The 11,580-nt window shown below is 40.9% G+C and overlaps 1 protein-coding gene across 7 annotated transcripts in view; it reads right to left on the reverse strand.

The window, feature by feature from the left end:
* FRMD6 (FERM domain containing 6) overlaps positions 1-11,580 on the reverse strand; it is a 267,317-nt gene that overhangs the window by 75,617 nt on the left and 180,120 nt on the right. The window lies entirely within an intron of this gene.

An 11,580-nucleotide genomic window follows, 5' to 3' on the forward strand; every position in this document is an offset into this window, starting at 1 on the left:
ATTCTACCATAACTCTATTAGTGGGAAACTCAGAGGCTCCCCATTTCTGTCAGAACCTGTTGAAGACCCTCATAGCCTCCAGCATTCTGAAGTCCCTACCCACATTTTATCAGACATATTAAAATATATTCACTTAAAATACTGAATATTTGTAGTGTAAGAAATTTAACTGAAAATAAGAATTGTCTTAATAAGGTTTTCATTCTTTTTTTTAAATTTTACTTCTTCCTTTCTGATTCTTTAAAATTTATTTTTTAATTGAAGGATAATTGCTTTACAGAATTTTGTTGTTTTCTGTCAAACCTTAACATCAATCACCCATAGGTATGCATATATTCCCTCCTTTTTGAACCTCCCTCCCATCTCCCGCCCCATCCCATCCCTCTAGATTGATCAGAGCCCCTATTCCCATTGGCTATCTATTTTACATACGGTAATGTAAGTTTCTATGTTGCTCTTTCCATACATCTCACCCTCTCCTCACCTCTCCCCATGTCCATAAGTCTATTCTCTATGTCTATTTCTCCACTGCTGCCCTGTAAATAAATTCTTCAGTACCATTTTTCTAGATTTCATATATATGTGTTAGAATACGATATTTCTCTTTCTGACTCACTTCACTCTGTATAATAGGCTCTAGGTTCATCCACCTCATTAGAACTGACTCAAATGTGTTTCTTTTTATGGCTAAGTAATATTCCATTGTGTATACGTACCACACCTTCCTTATCCATTCATATGTCGATGAACATCTAGGTTGCTTCCATGTTCTAGCTATTGTAAATAGTGCTGCAATGAACAATGGGATACTTGTGTGTTTTTCAATTTTGGTTTCCTCAGGTATATGCTTAGGAGTGGGATTGCTGGGTCCCACTCCTAAGCATATATTGGTGGTTTTATTCTTAGTTTTTTAAGGAATCTCTATACCACCCTCCACAGCGGCTGTATCAATTTACATTCCCACCAACAGAGAGAGTGTTCCCTTTTTTCTACACCCTTTCCAGCATTTATTGTTTGCAGACTTTTTGATGATGGCCATTCTGACTGGTGTTAGTGATATCTCATTGTAGTTTTGATTTGCATTTCTGTAATAATGAGCGATGCCGAGCATCTTTTCATGTGTTTGTTAGCCATCTGTGTGTCTTCTTTAGAGAAATGTCTGTTTAGGTCTTTTTCCCACTTTTTGACTGGGTTGTTTGTTTTTCTGGTATTGAGTTCTATGAGCTGCTTGTATATTTTGGAAATTAATCCTCTGTTTCATTTGTTACTATTTTCTCACATTCTGAGGCTTGGCTTTTCATTCTTGAGCCCACTCCAATCAGGTTTTTGTCCCTATTCCTCCACTATCATAACTCTTGTCAAGTTCACCAGTGACCCTGAGGTTGCTAAATCCAATAAGCAACTCTCAGTCTTCAAGCTACTTGACATGACATCACTGATTCACTCTCTCCTCCCTGAGTTTCCTTCTTTATTGACTTCAGGTATATTCTTTTAATTTCCCTCTTGTCCCTCCGACTGCTCCTTCTCAGTAATCTTTACTTGTTCCTTCCCAGGTGGCACTAGTGGTAAAGAACCCACCTGCCAATGCAGGAGATGTAAGAGAGGCAGGTTTGATCCCTAGGATGGGAAGATCTCCTGAGCAGGGCATGGTAACCCGCTCCAGTATTCTTGCCTAGTGAATCCTATGGACAGAGGAGCCTAGCAGGCTGCAGTTCATGGGGTCACCAAGAGTCAGGCACGACTGAAGCAACTTAGCACCTTATCAACTCACCCTCTAAAGCCTGAAGTACCTCAGGCTCAGCCCAAGTCCTTCATCACAGAAAAGGTAACTCATAGTTCCTTCCTCACATAGTATGGGTCAAAAGAATTAAAATCTACTAATAATAACACTATTACTTAGAGAATGGAAACAATTAGGTCCACTATGTCAGAAATATGTGCATATTTCCTTTGGCTTAAGGTACATTCTTATGAAATTTCTTCTTTTCCACAAACTATAAATACTGATATGACCTAAGCTTTGGTTCATGGACTGTTTTCCCTGTCTGCATACACTCCCTATATGATTTCATCCAAAGTCTGCTGGCGACTTCCAAATTTCTATCTCTAGCTTGGACCTCTTCCTTAAACTCCAGATTCCTGAATCCAACAAGCTGCTCAACTTCTCTGCTTGGAAGCTGAACATAACATGTTCAAATGGCTTTTGGTTATCTTTCCCAAACCAATTCCTCCATTAGAGCCCCATCTCCGTTCATGACAACTCCATAACTATACAAAAAGCTTTGGTGTTATCCTTCCTCTGATCTCTCTATGATACTCCTCAAAGAGTTGGCCAGGATATCTTATTGGTTCTACCTGTAAAATAAATCTTGGTCAGTTCTCACTACCTCCTCTACTGGTAGTGGTGTCTCACAACTGGATTATTGCGAACAGCTGCTAACTTGTCTCTGCTTCCAGCCTTGATCACCCCACTCTATTTTTCTATCTCAACACAGTGGTTGGTGATTCTATTAAAATGCAAGTCAAGGCACCTTGCTTCTCTGCTTCAAACTCTCTAGTGACTTCTCGTTTCACTCAGAGTAAAAGCTGAAGTTCTTATAATGGTCCACCAGGCAGACCTACATGATGAGCTCCCCAAACATCCATAACGTGATCTACTACTACTTCGTGGCCTTCTCGCTGGTCCTGGAACAGACCAAGCACACTTCTGCCCGAGGCCTTCACTGGTCCCTCTGATGGAACTCTCTTGCCCAAGTATCTCTGCATGGCCAACTTCCTCCCTCAAATCACCTTCTCAGGGAGCCCTACCATGACCACATTATTTGAAATTGCCAAAGGCCCTGCTTTTCTTCTTCAGCACGTCTAATGTGCCTTACCTTGCTTTACTTTATCTTTCTCCAAACACACTTACTACTCTCTAAACTACTATATAGCTTCGTTATGTTCAGTGTTTAGTTCCTAATAGGATATAAGCTCTACAAAGGCCGGACTTCTTTTCTTTATTTTGTTCACTGTCTGTAGCTCTGGGGTCTAGAACAATGCCTAGCACACAGATGGCATGTATTATGTTAAATGAATGAATGAATCTAATTAAACATTTAATAATTTCAATTTCATTATTTTCTTCTAAAATTTGAGACTTTTACCAAATCCTGAACATTTTTGTTGCTCCTAAAAAAATTTCTTTGTATTTGAAGACTACAAAGATCCGAGCCTGACCTCCTGACCCAACACAAATGCAGCAGCCCCAGGGAAGCCAGAGCCACTAAGCCTTTGGCCATTAGTTCTCCTCCAGGAGTCCACTTAGTCCTTACCGGGAAACATCTAATACATCTCCAAACACATATATTTCACTCTCCCACCTAGATAAGAAACAATTCTGCAGGATTTGCACTAAGCAGTCAGCACAGTACTCAGTACTTCATGCAGAAGTAAAAGCTGTTTTTTGATGGACTTGGTGAACATTTTTAAAGTACTAGGTTTATTAAGTTTAAGATATTATACAACACGTAACAGGGCACAGGGTTATCTGAGGTATATGCTCTCCTTTTAATGAACGATACTCCATGATTATTCTGGAGCATCCTGTGCCTATTTTGACTGGGTTTGTAACTATGCTGCTCCTGCTGCTAAGTCACTTCAGTCGTGTCCGACCCTGTGCGACCCCATAGACAGCAGCCCACCAGGCTCCGTCATCCCTGGGACTCTCTAGGCAAGAATACTGGAGTGGGTTGCCATTTCCTTCTCCAATGCATGAAAGTGAAAAGTCAAAGTAAAGTCGCTCAGTTGTGTCCGACTCTTAGCGACCCTATGGACTGCAGCCTACCAGGCTCCTCCACCCATGGGATTTTCCAGGCAAGAGTACTGCATGTAACTATGCTAGTTAGATGTAAATGTCTTTTTAATGTGCTTAATTTGTTTTTCTCAAATATCTCTTTGAAACTTTCAGACTATTATTTTTTTCTTGAATGAATGGTTTAAAAATCTTAAGCTTTGGGCCTAACAGAAAATCGTAACGTGGTCTGACCCACATTATATAAACTGTGATAATGGTAGGGGTTGGGGCTGGAGGAATAATAATTGCCTCATTCCAGTAATAGTGGCTTTCTTAAAAAGGACTCACATGAAATCTACAGGGTACAAGATAAAAAGACATGGACCACTGGTACTCTTTAAGTCTAAAAGTACTTTGTATAATGTTATTTGTTACAAAGAGAATTTCTAAACTCTGTGAATTTACTTTTTGGCAGCTGGAAAGAAATCATTAGCAAGCAGGCAGAAGTTGGGGGAATGAGACTGCTGGAAATAGGAGTTAAGAAAAATAACTTGATCAATTAGAGATCAGTGGGACAGGCCAGCTGTTCTTAGTGCAACAGTATAGATTGCCCAACATCTGTGACTGAGAAATATTACGATTTGTTGCCTATTTAATGTGATCAAAATACAAAACCTGTGAACAATTGCTTGTAAACAGAAACTTAGGGACTTCCAAGAACTAGAAATCTTCCTATACATCATTTCTTTTTGTCTTAAACAAGCACTAACTTCGTTTACTATGTCATGCACTGCCACTCGCTTTACATCTGTTACTGCACTTAATCAAAACAAGCCTATGAGATAGCTGCTATTATTATCTTCATTTTATAGATGAGGAAAAAGAGGTTTAGAGAGGGAAATAGCTTCCCTAAGGAGTACACACTGGAGAACAGTGGAGCCTAGATTTGGACCCCAGGGAACTAATCTCAAAAATCTTGTTCTTAACATTTATATTTTACTGCCTCTTTTCCATCTTGCCTTCAGAACTTATTAGACTTTTCTGTAGTAATTTCAGTGAATAGCTTGTCAGGCCCTATGTTGAACATTCTTTTCCCAAGTATCTTTTATTTTTTAAAATCATATATGCTGTTTTTGCTTTTATAAGCAATATCTGATCTGGGCAGGCTATATTATTTACTCCCATTTATAAAACTTCAGGTTTTGTGGGTTTTTTTTTAACCTTTTCCCCATCTTGCTAATGAGCCTAAGTTGAAATTCTGAGTCTTTTCTTAAAACATGAAAATGTATTTTTTCTCTTGAGGGACACATGCGGGGGGAAAAAAAAAAAAAGTCTTCCTTCACAAGCACTTTATCTATTAGATTTCTCATAACCCTATGCTTTACAATAAGTTCTTCCTGGGGATAGCCATAGAGTTCAGCATCAGATATTCACTGTTGTTTTCAGTAGACAGAAACCAGAAACTGGATATTTCCAAGGATATTTAAGAAATGATAAGTTGATGGGATTAGGGGGCATAGAGGAGAAAAGTGTATAGAAGAGGGGACATAAGGGCAAGAAGAAGCAAAAATGTATGTGTATTTACATATATTCTTATTCCCAAGAATAAACTTCTGGAAATATTTAGAAAGCAGTCCTTTGAAATTAGGGTCCATCCTAGACCATATGGGCTTTCCAGTGGCACTAGCGGTGAAGGACGTGCTGTCAACGCAGGTTAGACGTAAGAGATGTGGGTTTGATCTCTGGGTCGGGAAGACCCGCTGCAGGAGGGCATGGTAACCCTCTCCAGCATTCCCGCCTAGAGAATCCCATGGACAGAGAGGAGCCTGGCAGGCTACAGTCCATGGGGTCGAACAGAGTCAGACCCAACTGAAGTGACTTAGCATGCACGCTAGACTATTCATGGATGAATAAAACAATGAGCCAGGAAGGACCTCAAGATACCACCTACTTGGCATTTACAACCCAAAGTCTCACTGGAGAGCCCTAAGACAGAGGGCAGAAGGAAAAGGGGATTAAAGAAAAATTCCAAGGGTTCTGTGTAGGGGGCAGAGACACAGCAGGCTTGAGGAAGTGCAATTCTGCTTCACTGGCCACAGCTCCCTTTCCTCTGGGTAGGTCTGCCTCTATCCAAATAGAGCCATAGGACATCTTTGTGTGGCTCAGGAAAGGGCACCCCATCCTCCAGGCCAGTGGATTCACTGCTTGGACCAGAGAGTCAGGGGCTGAGTTCCAGCCTTCAGATGGCAGTAGTCTAAAGGAAACTGCAAGTCAGAAGCAGCTTCCACTCTTGGTGCTTTCGTGAGCTGTAAGACTCCGAGTCACTCAGTCTTTCGGATCTTTAGTTCCCCTCACCTCTAAAACATGAAGGGGCTAGCTGTCACCTAAGGTCCCTTCCTTCTTGCCAACTCTCAAGTGAAATGCAACAACCAGCTGTATATTCCAAAATGTGTCCCTGAAACACTAGGATTCTGTGGGCCTAGACAGAACCTAGACACTTGAGTCTTCAGTGTTTCTAGGTTATTGTATTTTTTTCTCTCATGTTTCTGATGCATTTTTTCTTACTCTTCTTTCTCCCCTGCCCCCCGCTTTTTTTTTTTTAATTTTAAGGTTATTCTTTCAATTCCAAAGTGCTCTTTCTTGAGCCATCAAAAGGTCATGACCCACAGATCAGCCCCAGACCACCCAATGTCTACCAACAGAATGGATAAACTCAGTATATTTATTCACAGAAATAAAAGAAAAAAGAAGTACTGCTACCTAGATCAATTTGGACATGACTCTATATTGGGTTAAAGAAGACACGAAAAAGAACTTTCATTTGATTGCATTTAAATGCAGCCCAATAACAGGTTAAAATAACATCACCAACTCAATGGACATGAGTTTAAGCAAACACCAGGAGACAGTGGAGGACAGGGAAGCCTGGCATGCTGCAGTCCCAGGGTCACAAAGAGTCGGACATAGCAAGTGAACGACAACATGACAATAAAAGTCAGAATAGTGGTCATCCTTGGGGCAAGGTTTAAGACTGCATGGAGAAGCATGGGGGCAGGGGATGTGTACCTGGAAAAGTTCTGTTTCTTAATTTGGATGCTGGTTGCCTAAATGTGATCACTTTGTACTATATACTTCTGATCAGTGCATTTTTCTGGCTGTATGTAATTACTGAGTAACAAGTTCAAAGAAATAAAGCCACAGGGACACCCACTCTCTTCAAACAAAAACCATGTACTAAAACTGGGCAGCATAAGTGCTGCTAACAGAGGGGGAGAAAATTAATTACATTTCATCTAATGTGAATCAGACAAAGAACTACCTGAGAAGTTAAATGAGAAGCTTCATTAATTTTTCTAAAATCTTCATGCAGAATTTGCTTGATTTTTATAATGACTTCCTCCTTCACATGAAACTGTGGCTGTAAGGGAGTATAAAATATTGGTTTTCCATGTATCTTCGTATGCTAGTAAAATATTACTGCTCAAACTTCTATAACATCTGTGAACAAAGGCAATGTTATTAGAAAACATCTGAAAACATCAAAAGATAATCTAATTGGAATAGTGAGGCTCCAAGTAGATACTTTTGGTCAAGAGTTATCATTATATCGCATTAATGAAATGACCTGGTTAATGACTACATCTCTACCTAGATTCTTGCTGTATAGATAAACTCTGCTGGGTAAGGTCACATAGGTGGGGAAAGGCATTCCAGAAAATGCTGTGATCCAGACAACACCAAGGAGAAACAATGCCATCTCCTTTGTGCAGGGTTTGGCTCATCTGTGAATGTTTCGGCACATTTTTCTCCTTACGTGATACAACCAGCTGTCAGATCACTGCTTTCTTTCCCTTCCCCAGTGTTCTGTGATCCCTCTTTGATCAGTACTGTATACTGCATGACTGGTCCATTTGATACATATGAAAAGTGATAGGACACAAAGTTCCATGGGAAGAAATGACACCACTAAATCATACAAGATAATTGGAACCACAGATTGCTTGTTTTCACTCAAAACTTAATGATAAATTCAGCCCTTACAGCTGGAGAGTCCCTCTGGACCCAGAGCATAGCGGGTAGGCATTAGCAGATCTCCCAAATGCTAGAGAACTAATTAAATATTTCTCAAATCATCAGAGTTTAGATGGAAAATGCTTCCAGCCTTTGAAATGTGAAGTGGTGGGATGGGGGTGTAGGGGAAGAAAGGACAGAGATAAGCATCCAATCTCTGAATGCAATATTTATAACACCAAACTAGTGATTCAACACAAACGCAGGCAAGGTTTCCAGGACAGGAGCACTACTTCATGTTGTATATAGACCTTATAGTGCACCTCAGTTCTAATCCTTTTTCTCACAGCGGAGAAGATCTTATTCTTTAATTTCCACTTTTAAATATAAAGTTTTCCCTACTTCAGTCTTTACCTCAATACTCATCCTTCTAAGTTTAGATTTTCCTTGCAATTCAATGCCCAATTTTCTACTTCTTCCTTCCTCTCAAATTATCCCTTTAACTTGTTCCTACTTATTTTTATAGGCCCCCAAAGCCTCTTCCTCAGGATAATGTGCAATTCAACAGGCCCTCTCAACTACTCCCTATACCAAAGTTTAACTATAGAGGCCAACAATACCATTTTTCCTGTTTGGGTTTCAGGAAAGATACTTTTTAACTAAAATTTTACCACTCATAAATTTCTCCACTAAATCTTTCCTTTCCCTCATCGTACACTAGATTGTTTCACACACAATTACAATGTAATCAAACACTCAAAATGTATAATTCTATAATCATACAAAGATATCCTAAAAATATATCATTGCTAATGTATGACACACACCCTTTATAACTGTTATTGGGAGTACAAGATAAAAAAACACTTGAGTTTTCTGGTAAGTTGTGCTTCTTGTTTCTTATTGAGAATGTCATACAATTGCTATATCAGAAACCATTCAAACCGTGTTACAACAAGATTCTATTGAAGATTGTAAATACACTTAAAACTTTTTTTTTCCTTAAAAGAAGTTGTAACTGTATAAACAAAACCCAAAGCTTCTATACTCTGCCCAAAGGATACATAATACTTAAACTGGAGGTCTGTACCTTTTAATAATGTATTTCTAATATATTATTTTTAAATGATAATAATTACATAATACCTCCAGTTTCCCCATAGTCTTCATCTACCAAACCAGGGCATTTATGGGGTTGGTATTAATGAGTAGTAGGAAAAACTCATCTCTCCATAAATGCAGAAAATCTTCTATCCTCTAGAAGACTTGAGACAATATTAAAATGACTGGAGAAGGCCGGTGAAATTTAGCTCTGAACTCTGAAAACCACCTAAGGGATAATTTGCAAATGCCATCTGGGATCCAGGCAGCCTCATCAACAAAAGGGGAAACTGGTTGAGATCATACAAATCTAAAATTCACATACATTTTTACATCTGGACTGAATCTTTTCTTGGTACGGGCTTTCATGTATTAAAATAATTGTTTGCAGGTTTTAGCTTTTTTTTAAACCCACAGCCTCAGAAATCAAAATGTGCAACATCCAAGTTGAAAACTACAAAGAATTCCTTTATCAAAAAAGTTAGTTGTGAGACAGGATTCATTTACACTAAACTCTGAACTTGATAGCCTAGTCAAAAACAATTCTGTTTGAAACTTTCATCTCAAGCATCTGCCACAAAGGGCTATAGAGTCTATTATGTCATTAGTTTTGAAAGCCAAAAGCTTTATAAGTGTAGTCGAAAGTGGAAACAAAGTTCAGAATCTCAAAAGGCTCTATACTTCCCCATGTCCCCTTCCAATTTAGCTAGTCCATTTGAATGAATTTTTAAATAAGTCGTAGCTAAAACTTATTACCTAGCACATGGACATTTCCCTTTCAGAAGCAACAGTTTTTATTCTGGCCCATTGGGTTTTCTGGTAGAGCCAGGAGCATCTTAATTTTCAAGTTCAAATTATGTATTTGAAGCTAGTAGCTTACCCACCCCTGTTGCTCCCCAAAAAGGAGGGGTGCAGAAGCAGAGAAAGATTTCCTGTCCCTTGAAGTGTTTGGGGCCCTGCAAGAACTGGTGATTACTTCGGTCCATCAGTGTCAGATCTCAGGCACTCTTACAAGCAATTCAAAGTGGGGGCTGGGGGGGGGGGGGCGGGACGCGGAGAATTAGTTCATGTTACAGACAGTCTGCTTTCTGGAAAAGATATCCCGCAGATAACTGGATAGCAGATATTCCCTGGGGGACCCTTCTCATCTAATAATCCCAGAAGTCCATTTTAATATGAAATATAAATCCAATATATTTACAAACATACTGAAAGAGCATTCAAATGTCAGCTGTCTCATATTGTGGAGTATTTTCATTTTTAACATAATACTTCTATTTCTCAAAACCACACCCAAGGAAAAATGATTAAGTGCTAGAAGGTTTTTTTTTTTTTTTTTTTTACTACAAAGGACAACAGCACAGGCATCTGTTTTCCTGCCTCTCTCTTCTGTTCTTCTCCCCTCCCCCACCTTCTACCCGGCAGGCGGTCGGTAGGTTTTGGTGCCTGTTAAAATTACTTTCTACAATAGTTTCATAATGCTGTAGATTCTGAAAAACTTCTGATCCTTTAACAGTGCTAAGCCTAAACTTATGCTCTGTTCTAAGATGAGAAATCCAAAAGTCAAAAGCCTTTTTAATGACAGATGTATTACGGAAAATTTTCCCCACAAAGTTTTGATGCTGTGAAATATCAACTCCCTGAAATCACAGAAAGGAAATGACTTACATTCTTGGAAAATGAAGCCACTAGCAGCTTTCTCCAATAGAATTCTCTAATCCCTAAACTACACCCTGTGGCAACGGGGGAGTATTTCGTGCAAGGACTAAATTTATATAGATGCTTATAAAAACCAATAAACAAACATTGCCAGGTCCCAGAGAAAAAGGGACGGAATCCTACATGAGAAATCCAGCAAGAGGTACTTTTTCTGAACACTCTAAAAGGTTAGACAGCACAAACTTGAAGTTAAAAGCAACCTGAGAATGCTTGCTGAAGTTTTCCTTCCCTGCTGTGGGCAATGCACAACTCCTGAGGGAAATACTGGCAAAACAGATTTTTGCTAGAATTCCAAACGAAAAGGATGTCAAGGAGCTAATATTGCTTTGGACACTAACTAAATAACTGCACGGCCTGAAAATTCGCCAACTTTCACCTCAACTTTAAAATGTGCTTGTTTTGACAGCTTTCCATTTCTTCCTGCCGTCAAGAAAACGCCCTCACCATTAGATTATGCTGTCCCGGGACTAGAGGGCTGCTGTAATTCCCGTGGACCTCACTAGGATGGCCCCCAGCTGTCCATCCCTGACAGCTCCTGGCCCTCCTCGGGCACAAGCTGGGGGGTCTCCTCGGCCCGGAGCCGGGCCTGCGCGTCGCCAGCTCCTCCAGGAACCCAACTACTGCAGGCCGCGCCCCCCACTCCCATCCCACCGAGGCCCCCTTCCGGCGTCGCCGAGAGCGAGCTCAGTCTCCGGCTCCCCCGACCAGGGACTTACGGGGACTGTGGGACAGACGCCGCGCTCAAGTCCCCTCCCGCAGCCGGGTTGCCCGGGCCGGCGCGCGCACAACAGGCGGCACCCAGGAATTCGGGACTCAAGAGCTGGCCCCGCCGCCCGGGCACAGCAACGGGGCGTGACGGGCAGGCGTCCCCAGCCCGACCACCCGGGAGCCGAGCGCGAGCACCGATCCCGGGGTCGCAGCCCGCAGTCCCGGCCGGCCTCCCCCCTCGCCGCAGAGGCTGCCCGAGGCTCTGC

This window comes from Bos grunniens, chromosome 10 (genome assembly GCF_055505025.1).
Source record: "Bos grunniens cultivar Pamir isolate PY7600 chromosome 10, Bosgru_T2T1.0, whole genome shotgun sequence".
Lineage (NCBI taxonomy): Eukaryota > Metazoa > Chordata > Mammalia > Artiodactyla > Bovidae > Bos > Bos grunniens.